Source organism: Primulina eburnea, chromosome 7 (genome assembly GCF_022965805.1).
Source record: "Primulina eburnea isolate SZY01 chromosome 7, ASM2296580v1, whole genome shotgun sequence".
Lineage (NCBI taxonomy): Eukaryota > Viridiplantae > Streptophyta > Magnoliopsida > Lamiales > Gesneriaceae > Primulina > Primulina eburnea.
In genome coordinates this window covers 35,918,867-35,939,121 of record NC_133107.1, presented here as the reverse complement: position 1 = coordinate 35,939,121, position 20,255 = coordinate 35,918,867, and positions in this window count along the sequence as shown.

The following is a 20,255-nucleotide window of genomic DNA, read 5'->3' as shown; positions in this document are numbered from 1 at the left end:
GGGATGGGAAGGAAAAGTTATGTAAAAATATCTGCCCTTCCACCCCTTCAGGGAAGAAGGGATGTCGTCAAGGAATCGGCTTTTTATTCGGGAAGATAGTGAAAAAGCATTGTCACCAAAGCGACAAAAGAAAAAATAGAAAAGGATGAGAGGGTTGATGAGAAGGTTATGCATTCTAAAAATGATAAATACCGAGTATAATGATAAGTAGTTGTGGTTTTTAGCATAATGTTTTGTATATTGATCCAAATGATGTGACGCTACGTTCATTAGAAAGATAGGACATAAGTCTATAACTTTCATGTTTTAAGTTTTGGTCAAATCATTAGGGAAGACGAGACAAAAGTGGCCCGAAGTTTGTCGTGTGTATCGTCGTTTCTGCAGTAACACATGTTGAGAAATTGAGCATAAATCTTTACTCAGACCTCCAAATGACATAAGGCCAATCGGAGATGCAAGCCAAGACATAGGGCTAAAACCTTCATGTTGACAACTTTTGCAAATTCGGAAGTTAAAAATGCGTTTTTTGGCAGAATGCGGCACGCCCCTGCGCCAGATCTCGTGAGATGACGCGCCCAATGCTGAAGTTTTGTTTTTAAGATAGAATGGGGTGCGCAGGTGCGTCGGATCACACTCTAGCGCGCCCAGCACATGTTCAAAAACGTGTTTTGAGGTTTGGAAGGAATAAATATGGTTTGGGAAGTATATTTGTATCATTTTCTCTTCCCTTTTTCCTACTCCATCGGTTTAGAGCTAGGGTTCCTCATTTCTCCTTCAATCCAATTTCTTCCAAGATATTAATATTTGATCGAAGTCTTAATCTTTGCTTGGAGATTAGAAGTTCTTCTCCTCAAGAGTTAAGAAGCAAGGATTATTGTCAAGGTGTTAAGATTATCAAATCTTCGAGTGGTTGTGAGTAGATTCTTCCTTTGAATGCATCTCATGAGCTATGTATTTGATAAATGAAGATTCAATTGATTTTAGCTCCTTTAAATTATTGATTATGTATATTGTATGTATTTTGATATTTTGAAAAGAAATAGAATTGAAGCCAAGAGCAAAGTATAGGAGCTCACTCTTTAGCACGCACGCCACATGTTTGACAAAATGATTCAATGAATGTTTTTATGGCATATTATGGTTAAGAAATGATACTGATTCCTTCTTTAAATAATTGTTGGGATTTGAGTTTTCTTGAATATCTAATTTGCGGATCTTGATTTGAAGTAGTATTTAATTAATTATGAATTTTGAACAGAAACTACTATGTTTTGATAGATGATCAAAGTTCTTGAATTATAGTAGAATTCAGAGGTTCAAGACTTCTCAACCATATATAATTTGATCTCTTGTTGATAAATTTTGAAAGGTATGTTACGGTCGGTAACATACGAGGTAAAAGTATCATTTTTATTTTAAATTGAAAATTTTATGGCTCGATGAATTATTTGTGATTTGATGATGATTGTTGTATTGAGATAAGTTTATTATGATATCTAAATGATGACATTGATTTGCATCATTACATTGCATATTGAGCCAATTGTCGATTCAGATTTGATATGGCGGAGGTCGCCTCGATATATTGATTTGTTGGACATATGAGGCTATAGTTGAGTTGGCATAGTGTATGCGGGGGTCGCTGCTATGGCCTGAACACTCTCTATCGGCGCACCAAAGTCCTGGGATTGTAGAAAACAACAACACACCTCGAGCGGATGAGTCGGTGGATATTGCTGGGAGATTCTCTATCCTTGGATACCCTATGACCATATGATTCACTTGATCTTGAGATTTATTGATAGCCCACAGCTTCTGATCATGCATTGCATTATATTGTATCTTTATGAATTTATATGAAATATTTGAAATTTAATTCTCATATGTTATTGATTGTATCATACTGGGTTTATACTCACTAGTATGTCCGATACCTTTTGTTTTCATGTGCTTGATGGTAGGTGAGGCGAGGCTTGGTATGCCAGAGTCCTGCTCCAGGCGAGGAGATACGAGTTAGAGTGGGATTCTCGGGTCTTAAAACTATTTGATGATGTTTGGATTAATTTGGCCACTAGTTTATTTTGGCATTTTGAAACTTATATTCAAAAATTTGAGACCTTTAAATTATTTTGAAGATGTTTATGTCTGTTTGTGAACAACAAATTATATATTTTACTAAATCGTTGGGTTTGTTACATTTATAATTATTAGTATTAGATATCAGATCCGGGGCCCGACATTAGGTTGTATCAGAACGTAAGATATTTGGGAACATGGTAGATCGATTCAATTCGAATTTCTTGATCATTTGATAATTTTGCTAGCATTTTAACTATGCCGTAATGTGAAATACATGATCATAACTATATTTTTGAGTTTTATTTGAGATTTTTGAGATTGTTGAGTCTCGAGAGCCAGAGACGATCGATACAAGATTGAGATGATTATGATATTGTGATTTTATATGTGTTGGTCTATTGTATATCAGACATGGCTACTCGAGGTAGACGTCGTGATAGACCTAGACAGAACATACCAGTGGCACAAGATCAAGGCAGTGTTACTCATACTCAGATGTATATAACTCCGACTCCGATGGAGATACTGTTAGCCAGATTTCAGTCTTTGCACCCACCGATGTTTAAGGGTACCGAGAATGCATTAGAGTGTGAGAACTGGTTCGAGAATATGGATCGATTATTTGAATCTCTTGAGTATCAAGATGATCGTAGAATCAAATTAGTTGTTCATCAGTTATTAGATGTTGCTAAGAGTTGGTGGATCATGACAAAGAAAGCTTTACAGGGTCGAGGTACGATTCTTACCTGGGATATTTTTAAATCTGAATTTTATCAGCGTTTCTTTCCTACCTCTTACAGGAAAGATAGGGGAGCCGAGTTTGCAAATTTAAAACAGGGAAATCTGAATATTGAGGACTATGTTGCTAAGTTCTCGAATTTTACTGAGATTTGCTCCTCATGTAACATTCGATGAAGATGCTAAGGCCGATCACTTCATAAATGGTCTTAACCCTTATATCTTTTGTAACGCCTCTGATTGATTTCATAAAATAACACAGCGGAAATTAAAAATTTTACTTGAAGGGAAGAAGGATTTAAACTTTTCTTGACATAAAACATTTACAATCAAAAGTATATACATGATCAATCAAGTGTTGCATCAAAATACAAAATATCATTTTGATCATGTCAAAATGCTAGCAAAATATCTTCTTCCTTCCATCTCTTGTATGCATATGACCTCGACTTCAATTAACGTCCCGGATCGTCACTCTTATCTGCATCACATGAAATAACTGGAATGAGTATAAAACTCAGCAAGTGAAACTCTTACATAACAATGAATACAAATCATACTGTGCAAAACATGGACTTTGAAATCATTAAATACCATCTAACTCTGAAAATATGAATAACGTAGTAGAACATGAACATAACGATGGTATTTCTCTTTTCTCTGTTGGATTGATATCTAAATAGTATCTCTGTCTCTGTACCTATATCCCATCGATATAAATCGATACTCTGTTGGGATATAAGCCTATGGTCGTTGATCAACTAATTGCATGCAATCTCTTACTATATCTTTATCAATCCAATAAATCAATTTGAACTCTCTCTTTGGCAATAAATCAAACACTTTGAATACTCTATTCTTTTGTATTCCCTTTTACACAATTGAGACATATAAAAGCCTTTCATATACAACAAACTATATTCATACATAACCTGATTCAAATGGAAGAGAATAGCATAGTAAAACCATTGAAATACAATACATATACTTCATGTGAGCACAAGAAAAGAATTCCACTTACAACCAATAGAAAGCTTGAATCTAATCTCTTGGTACAAAACCTACAACAATAAACCATGTATTGCACCATCAATAACTTAATAATCAAGAACCCATACCATAAAACCCATAAAACCAACAAAATCAACATTTCATGATTTCTCCAACACCATAATCCAAGAATAACTAAACCACAAGCTTACCTTAGCTCCTTAAACCCAGTAATGATCTCGCTCTCACTACAATAATCCAACAAGAAGCTTGAATAAAAGGAAGAAAAGAGAGAAATTGAGAACCCTAGCTCTCCTTGAGCTGAAGAACCGAAAAGATGGAGAAAAGAATGAGAGAAATGAGGGCAACTCTTGTATTATATCACTTAATCTCGAAAACACGACTTTACTGTTCACGACCGCGGGTGTGCTACTGATCTTACCGTGGGTGCGCTACGCATACTGTACCACATCCAAAAATCCGAAAACGACGACCAAGGGTGCGTTGCTCAACGGAGCGCGGGTGCGCTGGAGGTTCTGCCAAAACACCTCGGGTGCGGTCTCTTTTCCAGTGCGGGTGCACTGACCCTTCTGTCCAATTACCGCCGGTGCGCTGCATAATGGAGTGCGGGTGCACTCTCCTCTGTAGCAAACAATATACTCTTTGCAACTAAAATCGAATCGCAACGTCGCTACACTATAACCACACATCATCTAAAATCAACAATACTATAAATCATAAATCCAAATTCTTAACATCTAAACTATACTTAAACTTAACCAAATAGTCCATGAACATAAGAAATCTTAAACGGTACCTTTCAACAGGCTTGGATATTACATCTTTACCTTGGTTAATACCGGAAGGCCTAACACTTTTGCTGATGCTCTTGATCGAGATGTACTAACATCTTTACCTTGGTTAATACCGGAAGGCCTAACATCTTTACCTTGGTTAATACCAGAAACCGGGATCATTAGACAGAGAGGTACTCAGTATTTACAACGACCCCAACAGCCATAGTATCGAAATCAATTCATACAGGGTAATAGTGGCAGTAACAGTGGCAACATAAGAGAGCAGTTTCGGGCTAGAGGCAAGCAATTTAAGAGGCATGGCAGTAATTTTTCGAGTTCTAGTGGATCGAGACAGTCTGTTTCAGTTCAGAGCACTGGTTATTCAGGCCCGACTTGTGGTCATTGTGGTGATAGGCATTATACCGATCAGTGTAGAGGAGTCTCGGGAGCTTGCCACTTGTGTAACCAAGAGGGGCACTATGCTCGAGTGTGTCCTAACCGTGGCAGTGATATATCTCAGAGTGGGGGATCATCGAGACAGAATCCTCATCAAAATCGTCTGACCCCTGCAGTTCATTCCTATCAGTAGTCAAACCGGTCAGATCAGAATAAACAGAGCGGTAGCCACAAGGCAGGACAACCACGTAGAAAGCAGGCCCGAGTTTTTGCACTCACTGAGGATGAGGCACATAATGCTCCAGATAATGTCATTTCATGTAATTGTTTTCTCTCAGGTTATCCTGCTTATGTTTTGATGAATACTGGTGCATCACATACTTTCATAACTGAGCACTTCACATTGCATTCGTTGCATTCTATACCGTTATCATCTACCTTATATATTTCTACTCAACTGGGCAAAGTGACGAGGTCAGATGAAATGTTAAGTGGTTGTGAATTTTGTTATGAGGATAATGTTATTGAGCTTGATTGCATTGTGTTGGAGATGTCTGATTTTGACTGCATAATTGGCATTGACATGTTGAGAAGATACATGGCTACTGTAGATTGTTTTCAGAGGATTGTTAGGTTTAGGCCTGATATGACAAATCATTGGACGTTTTATGGTAAGAGTTCTTGAGCTAAGATTCCTTTGATATCTGTTTTGTCCATGAATCGTTTGTTGAAGAAAGGAGCAGAATGTTTCTTGGTTTATGCAATTGATATGTCAAGGTCAGTACCTAAATTGGCAGATATTCCAATTGTTAGTGAATTTTTAGATGTATTTCCAGATGAAATTCCAGGATTTCCTCCAGTCCGAGAGATTGAGTTCAACATTGAGTTGATGCCAGGTACACAGCCTATTTCTAGAGTTCCTTATAGGATGGCGCCAATTGAACTGAAGGAACTAAAGGAACAACTTGAGGATCTATTGGCTAAAGGATATATAAGACCAAGTGTTTCACCTTGGGGTGCTCCGGTTTTATTCGTGAAGAAGAAAGACGGGTCTATGAGGCTTTGTGTTGATTATAGACAGTTGAATAAAGCCACAATAAAGAATAAGTATCATTTGCCAAGGATTGATGATCTTTTTGACCAGTTGTAGAGTTCTTCAGTATATTCTAAGATTGATTTAAAATCTGGATATCATCAGTTAAGAGTTAGAGAGGCAGATGTGCCTAAGACAGCTTTTCGTACCAGGTATGGACATTTTTAATTTTTGGTTATGCCTTTTGGGTTGACCAATGCACCTCCAATATTTTTGGATTTGATGAACCATGTGTTTCAACGATATATAGATCAATTTGTTGTGATCTTCATTGATGATATTCTTATTTATTCAAAATCTGAATTTGAGCATGCCGAGCACTTGAGAGCTGTTTTGCAAATTTTGAGAACTGAAAAGTTGTATGCTAAATTATCCAAATGCGAGTTTTGGTTGGATAGAGTGGTATTCATTGAACATGTGATTTCGAGTGCTGGTATATCAGTTGATCCGAATAAAGTTGAGGCAGTCATCAATTGGTCTAGACCGACATCAGTTCCTGAAGTACGTACTTTTATGGGTTTCGGCAGGCTATTATCGCAGATTTATTGAAGGATTCTCACATATTGCGAGGCCAATTACCCAGCTGACACAAAAGAATGTACCATTTATTTGGTCACCGGCATGTGAGGATAGTTTTGTTGAACTTAAGCAGAGATTGACTAGTGCTCCAGTTCTGACTATTCCATCAGGTGTAAGAGGATTTACAGTGCACACTGATGCTTCACATCAAGGACTGGGTTGTGTATTAATGAAGCATGGCCGTGTGGTTGCCTATGAAACAAGACAGTTGAAGCCACATGAGTCTAGATACCCCGTGCATGACTTGGAACTAGCAGCAATGGTTTTTGCCTTAAAGATTTGGCGTCATTACTTGTATGGGGAGAAATTTGAGATATTTACTGATCATAAGAGTTTGAAATATCTTTTTTCACAAGCGGAGTTGAACATGAGACAGATACGTTGGTTAGACTTGTTGAAAGACTATGATTGTGAGATAAAATATTATCCAGGAGAGTCGAATGCAGCAACCGATGCTTTGAGCAGAAAAGTATGCAATATGTCCTTGATCACTAGCAGTGTATCTGATCTAGTAGAAGAATGCTGTCTTTTTGGTTTGGATTTTGTGGTAGATACTCAACCTGTAAGACTATTTATGATTCAGGCAGAGCCAGAGTTTTTTGTAAAAATTAAAGAGGCCCAAAGGTTAGATCAAAGCATTCAAAAATCTGTTGAACTTGTCAGATCAGGACATCGATCAGAATTTCAGGTCAATAATGAGGGTATTTTGTTTGTGAATGATCGTATTGTAGTTCCTAATATTTCAGAATTGAGGATACAGATTTTGCGTGATGCTCATTGCAGTAAGTTCAGTGTACACCCTGGAAGTAAAAAGATGTACCATGACCTAAAGAAACAATTTTGGTGGAAAATAATGAAATCTGACGTAGCAGAATTTGTATCTCGTTGTTTGAATTGTCAACAAGTGAAAGCAGAAAGAAAGCGACCAGGAGGTCTTTTGCATAGCCTTAAGGTTCCAGAATGGAAGTGGGACAATATCACCACGGACTTTGTCACGAAATTTCCGAGGTCGTCGAGTGGTTGCGATGCAATTTGGGTTATCGTTGATAGATTAACCAAGTCTTCGTGTTTCATTCCTTATCAGATGACATATAGGCATGATCAGATGGCCAGATTGTACATCAGAGAAGTTTTGAGATTGCATGGTGTGCCTAAGTCCATTGTATCAGATTGTGATCCCAGATTGTCTTCTCATTTTTGGCAGAGTTTACAAGAGGCTCTTGGTACTCGTTTGCATTTGAGTACATCATATCATCCTCAGACAGACGGACAGTCAGAACGTAATATTCAGACATTAGATGTTATGCTGAAATCTGTAGTGATGGATTTTGGTATTGGTTGGCAGGATTTGTTACCACTTGTCGAGTTTTCTTATAACAATAGTTATGAAGTGAGTATTGGAATGTCACCATTTGAAGCACTATATGGCAGGAAGTGTCGATCTCCTCTGTATTTGGACGATTTATCTGAAGCACCAATTGTAGGACCTGATATTATAAGAGATATGACAGAGAGTGATGAATTAGCAAACACGATGAATTTAGAATCGCGCCCTCAATTCAATATTGAACAAGGAATCGTTGTTGTCCCGATCTTTTGATCAAGTGTGTGTGTGTGATTTTCACCTCTAAACTATGAAAAGTTTAGCAACAAATAATCACGAAATAAACAACCGAAATTATGACGAACCTTCAAAGAACTCTTCTTTGACAATCCGCATAAGAACGATCGACAAACGCCACAAAGTTAAAAACTTTGATAAGTTTGATTTTTGAAGAACAAAGCAAGAGCCTTGAAAAATTGAGAGAAAAATCTCAAAGTTTGATATTCAATCAATAATAAATTTGAATTCTCTTCAAAATTTTGTTCAAAAATCTTTTACATACTCAAAAGATAACAATATCTAGTTGCCAAAATAATTAGGACTTTAATCAAGGAAATAGATAATTTTTCGAAATTGGCTCGCGCTCGGGCGGTAGAAATTGACCGCTCGAGCGCCGGGGGTTCTGTACTACTCGCGCTCGAGCGGTAAAATGTGACCGCTCGAGCGGGAGGTGTTCTGGAATTTTTCTCCTTGGATAGTATGTATGGCGCTCGGGCGGTAATCTTTGGCCGCTCGGACGCCGTTGCTTCTGGACTCTTCTTCATTCATCACTTGAATAATGTTCCTTTGGCTCCAAATTTACTTCCCTGCATCACGAACCCTTCAGCCCTTTGCACTTTGTTTGTAAGTCCTTCATCCTTGCTCATAAGCAGCCCATTCAATGCGTCCTTGAATTTCTTCAGACGTCCCCTCTTGATTGGTCCCTCTAGCAACTCTAATGGATCCCATGCTTTCCTTGGAGCTTGACCACCAGTGTTTGCATCATCCTCCCCTTCTAGAAAAGGATTTGTCCTCAAATCTCGTTCATCACCTACATCAAACAAAGAAAGATCACTAACATTAAAAGTAGAACTGACGTTATACTCACCTGGTAGATCAAGTTTGTAGGCGTTGTCATTGATTCTTTCAAGGACTTGAAATGGTCCATCGCCCCTAGGTAATAGCTTTGAACGTCTCTTCTCGGGGAACCACTCCTTCCGCAAGTCTAGCCACACCCAATCACCATTCTCAAAGAACACCTTCTTCTTCCCCTTGTTGGCTTGCTTGGCATATTGCTCATTCTTCTTCTCAATGTTGGCTTTGGCCTTTTCATGCAAACTCCTAACAAATTCAGCCTGATTTTTGTCATCCATATTTAACCTTTCACTCACAGGTAAAGACATCGAATCTAACGGAGTCAAAGGATTAACCATAAACAATTTCAAATGGCGAATAATTTGTAATAGAATGCACGCAACGATTGTAAGCAAACTCAACAAATGGCAAACAATCTTCCCAATTCTTTAAGTTCTTTTTAAGAATGGCACACAAAAGTGTTCATAAAGTTCTATTAACAACCTCAGTTTTTCCATCCGTTTGAGGATGACATGTAGTAGGAAACAACAATTTTGTGCCCAGTTTAGCCCACAACGTTTTCCAAAAGTAAATAAAAAACTTAACATCGCAGTCAGAAACAATAGTCCTAGGCATGCCATGCAACCTAAAGACTTCTCTAAAGAACACATCCGCAATGTTAGAAGCATCATCAGTTTTGTGACAAGCAATAAAATGTGCCATCTTAGAAAATCTATCCACAACAACAAATATTGAATCCCTCTCCTTCTTTGTCTTAGGCAACCCCAAAACAAAGTCCATAGAAATATCAACCCAAGGTTCACTAGGGACGGGAAGTGGTGTATACAATCCATGTGGTTGTGTTCTAGACTTAGCTTGCCTACACGTTATGCACTTTTCACACACACGCTCAACATCACGCTTCATATGTGGCCAATAGAAATGTTCATACAATGCGCTTAAAGTCTTAACCACACCAAAATGTCCCATTAATCCACCCTCATGTGCTTCCCTAACAAGTAATTCACGAATGGATGACCTAGGGATGCACAACCTATCTTCTTTAAAGAAAAACCCATTATGCAAATAGAATTTCTCATGTAGACCATGCATACAAGTTTCAAACACACTCTTAAATTCATCATCTAGCACATACAACTCTTTCACATGCTCAAATCCCAAGATTTTAGATTCCAAGGTAGAGATCGGTACGTGCCTCCATGATAGTGCGTCGGCCACTACATTTTCCTTACTTGATTATGTATGGGAATGTCTCTATGAATGCCACCCACTTGGCACCCAATTGGCATGCCGCTTGTTCAGCTTTTGTTGACCCTTAAGGTGCTTTACAGACTCATGATTCATATGAATCACACACTCCTTAGGCCTCAAGTAATGCTGCCACGTCCCTAGGGTCCTCACGAGCGCGTAGAACTCCTTGTCATACGTGGGATATTTCAGCGATGCGCCATTGAGCTTCTCACTAAAGTACGCCACCGGCCGCCCTCCTTGAATCAACACCCCACCAGTACCAACATTTGAAGCATCACATTTAATTTCAAAAGTATTAGCAAAATCAGGTAAAACAAGTAAAGGAGCATTAATTAATTTTTGCTTGATAATATTAAAGGACTTCTGTTGCTCCTCGCCCCAATAGAATGGAACGTTATTCTAGATTACCGCCGTCATCGGTGCTGCCAATGTGCTAAATTCCTTGACAAACCTCCTATCTCTTGCTCCTCGCCCCAATAGAATGGAACGTTATTCTTGATTACCGCCGTCATCGGTGCTGCCAATGTGCTAAATTCCTTGACAAACCTCCTATAGAAGCTTGCAAGTCCGTGAAAACTTTGGACTTGACCAATAGTAGTAGGCGTTGGCCAATCTCGAATAGAACTTATTTTGTCTTCGTCCACATGTATCCCCTGCGAGCTTACCATAAAACCAAGAAAGACAAGTTCGCTTGTACAAAAATCACATTTCTTTAAGTTAGCATAAAACTTTTCAGCCCTTATTGTGATTAGCACAAGTCTCAAGTGACCAACATGCTCATCCAAGTTTTTGCTATATACTAGGATATCATCAAAGTAAACAACAACAAATTTTTCTATGTACGCACGCAAGACATGGTTCATTAACCTCATAAAGGCGCTAGGAGCGTTAGGTAAGCCAAAAGGCATGACCATCCACTCATATAACCCGTATTTGGTTTTAAACGCCGTTTTCCACTCATCACCTTCTCTCATCCTAATTTGGTGATAACCACTCTTCAAGCAATTTTACTGAAAATACATGCACCATGCAACTCATCTAACATATCATCTAGCCTAGGTATGGGATGCCTATACTTAATGGTTATGTTATTGATTGCTCTACAATCCACACACATACGCCATGAGCCATCTTTCTTAGGAACTAGTAAAACGAGTACAGCACAAGGTGACATGGACTCACGCACAAAAACTCTATATAACAACTCACTTACCTGTCGTTGAAGCTCCTTAGTCTCCTCCGGATTGCTCCTATAAGCTGGACAATTCGGCAATGCATTTCGGGTGCAAATTCAATCTGGTGCTCAATCCCCCTCAATGGTGGTAGCCCTTGTGGTAGCTCCTCCGGAAATATATCATCGAACTCCTGCAAAAGTGAAACAACAATGCTCGGAAGGGACTCGGCTATATCACTTGTGTTAAGTAGAATCTCCTTGTAAAGAATCAACACAAGTGGTTCATGTGTGTGCATTAAATGTTTCAGCTCACCTTTTTGGGCCATATATGTTTTCATTTTGGCCTCTCTCCTCTCATTTTCTTTCCTCTCAATTTCTTTCCTCTCATTTTTCTTTTGTATGGCTATCTCATTCTTTTTATCACTCTTTTTTTCAGCCATTTCATTTTTATTTTCAAAGGCCACCTCATTTTTTTGTTCACTCTTTTTTTCGGTCTCATCTCTCTTTTTCTTTTTTAATTGGTCCTCCAACACTTGCTTTGGGGACAAAGGAAGCAATACAATGGATTCCTTCTTCAATACAAATGAGTAATTATTCATGAACTCATCATGTGTCACCCGCCTATCATATTGCCACGGCCTACCCAACAAGATATGAAAAGCATGCATGGGCACCACATCACACAAGACCTCAACCACATACTTCTCAATAGAAAAAGAAACCAACACTTGTTTGTTCACCTTCACCTCCGCACAATCATTCAACCATTGAAGCCTATATGGTTGAGGATGCTTTAATGTGGGTAAACCCAATTTTTCTACCATCTCACTACTAGCCACATTGGTGCAACTCCCCCCATCTATGATTAGATTGCAAACCTTTTGATTTACAAAACACCTAGTGTGGAACAAGTTCTACCTTTGGTTAGTCCCCTCCTCCTTGACTTGGGCACTCATGATCCGCCGAGTCACTAGTGCTTCACCTACAACCGCCTCATATCCCTCATCAGGATCCTCTAATGCAGGCATCTCATCATCATCATCACCTCACTATGCGATTCATACTCACCATAGTCATTTAAAATCATCACCCTTTTATTGGGACATTCACTAGCAATATGACCCAACCCTTGACACCTATAACATCTAGTATCTCTAGCTCGAGTAAGAGGAGTTTCAGATTTATCTTGCACTCCTTGTTTAGGCGCCTCTTGTTTGGTCTCAATCTTGGGCTTGGTCACCACCTTATTCTCCTCACGTTTCACCACATTTGATCGCCAAGAAGATGATGAACTCCCAGCTTGATTAGTGCGGCCAACTCCTCGCCTCTTGAGTTGCTGCTCTACCTTTATGGCCATTTACACCATTTCTTCTAGATCCAAGTAGTGTCTAAGCTCCACTTGATCCTGTATTTCCCTGTTCAAACCACAAAGAAAACGAGCCATTGTCGCCTCACTATCTTCCTCAATATTTGTAATGCCCCAGAATTGTTGTAGAATTGATCAGACAAGATTAAGGAAATATCCCCAGACTTGTAGAATTGATCAGATAAGATTATGGGAGGTTGCACGGACCAAAAATATAATTCTTAGAAGTTTGCACAACCGCACCCGCGGTGCTAGCACGACCGCCCCCGTGGTGCGTGTGCAGAAAATGTAGTGCAAAACCGTAGCTACACCGCACCCGCGGTATTAGACGGAGCGCACCCGCGCTGATGACACCGCACCTGCGGTCTTGTAGGAAGCGCACCCGCGGTCTGAGCTGCCGAGAAAGTAAGGATAGACATTGCATGGAGCGCACCCGCGGTGCATATATGACCGCACCCGCGGTGCGACGTGCAACATGAAAAATGAGACACGTTTCAGAATTTGCATGCAATATATATATAGATGTTTGACACGTTATTTCTTCAGAAATTCAGAAAGGAATCGAAAGTTGGGAGAGAAGTTGATTTCTTAAGTTAGAATTTGATTTACAAAGAATCCGTCTATCAGAATTCGAATCTGAACGCAGCAGCGTGTTCCTCTCGACACGAGCTACACAAGGACGTAAGTTTTGTTACGTTTTGAGATGTTTTGAAAATATGATGTTGTCAGAGTTGAATATGATTCAGATATGGTGTTTCTGCTGCAGTAGATAGTGTATAATCGAAGTCAGATTGAAGAATAGACTGTTTATACAATTGTTCTGATTTTCAGAAGATATTGATTGAGATGGAACACTAGAATTGTATTGTTCTTGATTCAAGAATAGAGAAATGATTATTCTCATGTAATCTGAATAGACTAGTCAGTAGATATGTGAAATCAGATCGAAGAAATTATACCGTATGTCTGTATTATGGATTTCAGTGTTTCTTGAGTTGAAATTGATAGATATTGATATGCTGGAATTAGAAGAATGATAATATGGTATTGATTATGAGTTCTGATATGATATCTGTGATATTGAGATTGACAGAGTTATAAGACTGTATCGCTATTTCCATCGAAACGTCAGCTGATTCAGATTGATCAGATTCAGTTATGATTTCGATTATATCGTGATATCATTTATATGAATTAGATTATATATTGTTCAGATATTGATCAGATTATATACTGAGTTGAGTATTGATCAGAACAGATTGTGAATTGAGTTACACATTGATACAGTGTATTTATATTGTCATTTCAGATCGGATATGGACAGATTCGAGACTTCGTCTTCGTCAGACCAGGAAGACAAAGGTATAATTCATGTGATATTCGGGAAGCCACAACTCAAATGAGATCTCATTTTGAGTTTCCCAATAAAATCACATACTAGACTGTTATTTATACTTTGAGATGTTTATGCTTTGATTTTAGAATTGTATTCAAGTGTATGAGATTACTGCCATATTCAGATATGAATATGATTGTGCTTTGTTTACAGATTGATATTCATTGCATCTAAGATAGGAGAGTCTTTGACAGTCATTGTCAATTATCTAGATGTTCGGTGTATCTCAGCTTAGGAGCAGCTATGACTCCTTTGTCAGCCGTCGATACAGCTCAGACCGAAGTCTAGGAATAAGACGTACAGTCACCCCGATTGGGAGAGTAGGTGACAGCCATTGACGTCTTATTCACACCGGGATCCCTAGAGTTATAGTTGAGTCAAGTCTGAACATGATTTGATTAGAACTGCATGCGTATATGAGTTGGTTTCATAGACTATGGAACCTATCGTTATTGCTTTCAGTCATGACAGCATGTTTCCTGATTTAGACTGTTTATATGCACGTTTATCTGATTTGAATTGCATGTTCAGTAGATTAGATTTCATAGATGATGAAATCTATTACTACTATTTTGATTTTATTCATGACAGCATGTTTCATGAATTATTATGTGTATATGCATGTTTACCATGTTTTATACTGGGATTTATTCTCACCGGAGTTATCCGGCTGTTGTCTTGTTTTGTATGTGTGCATGACAACAGGTGGGGCTGGATCAGGGTCGAGATGACGATGAGAGAAGACGAGTTAGCGTGGTGATTCCGGACTTGTAGCAGACTTGGTTTATTACTTGAATTTAGTAATTGAACCTTAGATTTAGGTTGTACAGTATTGTACTTTTCTACTGAACTGTAGTGTTATACAGAAATGTATATATTGTTTAGATTCCATTACCTTCCGCAGTTACATTTTAAAAAGAAAAAAATTTTAGACCCTGTTTTATCTTAATTGATAATTAAATCCCAAAGATGATTAATAAGACAGAACAGCGTCCGGGTCCCCACAACAGGTGGTATCAGAGCGATAGATCCTTTAGTGATAGATCCTTTAGATTGAGATAGTCAGAACTGATAGATCCTTTAGACTGAGATAGAAGAGAATGTGCGGGGTAGATGAATTTTCTTTCCTTGCATGTGTGTGCTAGCATGAGATTGATTTAATGTTGATTGACATTATGTGCTAGCATGAGACTATGTGTTACTGCTTTAAGATACATGTTTACCTGATTATGTGATTGGAATTGGTATTATGTATTCTTAAGTATGAATCAGATCAGATTTATGATCAACAGTAAGATGATCATAATCAGAGAAAGATTGGTACAGATTTGTAGTGCGAGATTACTAATGTGCTTGGTAATCAGATGTACCGCCCAGAAGAATTCCAGAAAGAGGCAGTACTTCATATGATCAGACAGGTAGGTCAGAACCTCAGATAGACGTGTCAGAAATTCAGATGGAAACACAGTTACAGAGGTTCCAGTCGTTTCAGCCGCCGGTTCTGAGGGGAAATGAGACGTCAGCCGATTGTGAAAAGTGGCTTGAAGAAATAGAAATGTTATTTGAATTCCTGGATTTCACAGATGAGTGTAGAATTAGGCTTATTGAGAACCAGTTGCACGAAGCTGCCAGAAGATGGTGGTTACTCACCAAAGGAGCTTTAGAGCAGAGTCGTTCAGTGATTTCATGGAAGATTTTTAAGGTTGAGTTCTACCAAAGATTCTTCCCCGTGTCATATAGGGAGGACAGAAGTGCAGAATTTGCAAACCTACAACAGGGTCAGATGAGTATTGATGAGTATTTGGCACAGTTCTTCACCTTGTTACGTTTTGCCCCTCTTATAGCTAGAAATGATCATGCTATATCTAGTCAGTTCATTCAGGGATTAAATCCAGAAATACGTACATTGGTGAATGTGAAGCAATCGAATAGTTTTGCTGATACCTTGAACAGGGCCAAAAGAACAGAAACGGTTCTGATAGGACAACAGGGAGTCTCGTATGATCTTCCAACATCAAATCCACAGCAACTGCCTTCTAGAGTTGAGGTGGGCAGCAGCAGTGATAGGAGGAAAGAACCATTGAAGATTCAAAAGAAACAGTTCAAGAAGTTAGGAAGTGATTCCTCTAGTTCTAGCAGTCCTAGTCCGAGCTATACCGGAGTGTATTGCAGGACGTGTGGAGGGCGACATTCTACAGAACAATGTCAGGGAGTGCTTGGTAAGTGCAATATCTGTAAGCAGACGGGACACTTTGCTAAAGTTTGTCCTCAGAGGCATTTTCGAGATCTTAAAGAGCAAGGTCATTGGTGGTAATGACTGAAGAACAGACTCAGAATTCCCACAGGTACTGTTGCTTGTATGATTATATGCATAGGTATTGATATGTACTAATGCATTATTTATGAATACCTGTGATTGAATAGCATGGAGATATGCTATATCTGTTGGATTAATGGTTACTGTAGTATTGATTCCTTGGTTGTTGAGGAATATGTTGATATCAGAGATTTCTGTGACATGATATACCACGGTTAGATAAGACTGAGATTGAACTAGATTGTGATGTACTTGTGTTATATGATTCTGATTGCAGTATTGACATGTATATGCTAAACAAGTACAGAAATATCGTAGAATGTGTGCCCGAAACGGTAATATTCAGGCCAGATCTGGCTGATAAACGGAGATTTTCCGGTAAGGATTCTAGATCCAGAATTCCTTAAATTATTGTACTGTTTATGACTCGATTATTACAAAAAGGAACAGATGGTATCCTTATGTATTCAATAGATTCATTGAAATCGAGTCTAGCAGTGACAGAATTGCTAGTAATATAATAGTTGACTGGTATTTGCCTAGATAAGATGTCATATGTGTTTGATATCAGAAAGGTAGATTTCAGAATTGAATCAATACCAAGTATTGCTGATATATTAGAACATAGTACAGAATGATTGACAGAATTGATATAATTGACAGATAAAAGAACATTAGCTGAGAAATCCAGTTGATTGAGTATTTCTCTGGAAGATAGTTCAGTTCTGTTTCTAAATTGATAGATTTTATGTTCAGAGGTATTCTGAAAATTATGCTTGGTATATCTATGATTTATTGATATATTGCAGCATTTGATTGATTATATTGAATATTTGAAGATTGAGTTAAATATTCAGAGAACTATGATCATTGTATACAGAAATGAGTCAGGTATGAATCCGGTATGCAATTATTGATACAGTGTTTATTCAGAATATGCAGTATCTGAAGATCGATTGATTTAGACAGTTAAGACAGAAAGATCAAGAATTCCAGAAATGTCAGAAATTTATTATCTGCAGATTATCTTATTCTGATTATTTATTCTCTCATGGATATATATCTGTTGAGTATTGTTATTGTTCTACATCAGTATTTGTGCGATATCTTATATTGTTGGGAGCATATGTTATTTGCAGATAAGATATAGCAGTTGATCTGGGCAGTATGAGGATTGGTCAGATAGCCAGAATTTACAGTTGCCTGATTTTGTTATTTTATGAGTTTTCGTAAACTCACTAGATCTGTATAGGGTCTTTCTATTCTGAACCTGATGTGATATTACTGTTATTGTGAATTAGTGTTTGATACAGATTAGTGTAAACAGTCAGACATGTGATCAGAATGTTCAGAATTTGTTTGTAGTAATCAGAACAGAGCATCAGTCAGAATAACAGATATTTGATTTTGTGTTATATGGGACTGATTATGTTATGATACCAGAATGTTTCAGAATTGATTACAGATTTTGATATCTGTAGTCAGAGCCGAATACCAGGTAGGTATTTCTTCTTTAATCTATGATTTTTCACTGATTTGTTTATACAGGATGGTTCGAATCTGAATTCACAGATAACGTCAGAACCGAACAGTTATGGATTCAGTTTTCATTCAGATAGTTGTGAATGTGCGTTATTCGAACAGATAGTGGTGATATAGACAGATCAGATCAGTTGTCACAGAATTTGTACAGCAATGTTGGCAGTAATTGTACTGACAAGTCTGAATTGCTAACAGAAGAAGACAAAAAGATAGAAATCAGAAAATTATTACAGATTTTGTATAGTTCTGAATAGAAATGGGAGTACATTTCTATGGCTTTCGTAATGAAATTACCGCCATTTCTTTAGATTATGATATGATATGATTATGATTGACAGATTACTCAATCTATATCTATCAGTTTGTACCAGATTACGTACAAACAAAACCAGATGGCATAGATCAATGTCAAAGAAATAGTCAGATTGACGAGAATGTAAGAATTAGATGATATCAGATTGTGATTTTGATGAAGTTGTACTTATGATAGAGTATATCATAAGCTCTCTTGTGCAGATTATTTACAGATTGACAGATAGTCAGGGTGTAGTTACCAGATATTGACAGAGATTTGTAGAGCTTTAGTACTGGATATTAGTACTAGTTTATATAGATTATTGTCATTGTGTGACTTACTGTATGACAATAGTTATTGAGATAGTTCAGAATGGACAGATTTAAGAAACCAATGTCGGATGATGACGATTGGTATTGGAAGATGAAGATTGATTATGTCCTAGATTGGGATAGACTGATGGGATAACAACTACAGGTGGTGTTGTTTGGTTATAGACTGCAGATTGGCATATACGGATGTGGTATAGCCAGTAATGCGGGATGGATTCGGCTAGAACGAGTTGAAAAAGGATTATGATATTATAATTCTTGAATTGTGAATTCAGATTAGAATCAGAGATTGACCAAAGAAAGACACCACAGAATGATGTTAGTGAGATGAGTTTGGATGTTAAACTCTGTTATACATCTCTTCTGATAGATTTGGATTGACTGCTTGTGAGTTCGAGGACGAACTCAGTTCTAAGAGGGGGAGAAATGTAATGCCCCAGAATTGTTGTAGAATTGATCAGACAAGATTAAGGAAATATCCCCAGACTTGTAGAATTGATCAGATAAGATTATGGGAGGTTGCACGGACCAAAAATATAATTCTTAGAAGTTTTCACAACCGCACCCGCGGTGCTAGCACGACCGCCCCCGCGGTGCGTGTGCAGAAAATGTAGTGCAAAACCGTAGCTACACCGCACCCACGGTATTAGACGGAGCGCACCCGCGCTGATGACACCGCACCCGCGGTCTTGTAGGAAGCGCACCCGCGGTCTGAGCTGCCGAGAAAGTAAGGATAGACATTGCATGGAGCGCACCCGCGGTGCATATATGACCGCACCCGCGGTGCGACGTGCAACATGAAAAATGAGACACGTTTCAGAATTTGCATGCAATATATATATAGATGTTTGACACGTTATTTCTTCAGAAATTCAGAAGGGAATCGAAAGTTGGGAGAGAAGTTGATTTCTTAAGTTAGAATTTGATTTACAAAGAATCCGTCTATCAGAATTCGAATCTGAACGCAGCAGCGTGTTCCTCTCGACACGAACTACACAAGGACGTAAGTTTTGTTATGTTTTGAGATGTTTTGAAAATATGATGTTGTCAGAGTTGAATATGATTCAGATATTGTGTTTCTGCTGCAGTAGATAGTGTATAATCGAAGTCAGATTGAAGAATAGACTGTTTATACAATTGTTCTGATTTTCAGAAGATATTGATTGAGATGGAACACTAGAATTGTATTGTTCTTGATTCAAGAATAGAGAAATGATTATTCTCATGTAATCTGAATAGACTAGTCAGTAGATATGTGAAATCAGATCGAAGAAATTATACCGTATGTCTGTATTATGGATTTCAGTGTTTCTTGAGTTGAAATTGATAGATATTGATATGCTGAAATTAGAAGAATGATAATATGGTATTGATTATGAGTTCTGATATGATATCTGTGATATTGAGATTGACAGAGTTATAAGACTGTATCGCTATTTCCGTCGAAACGTC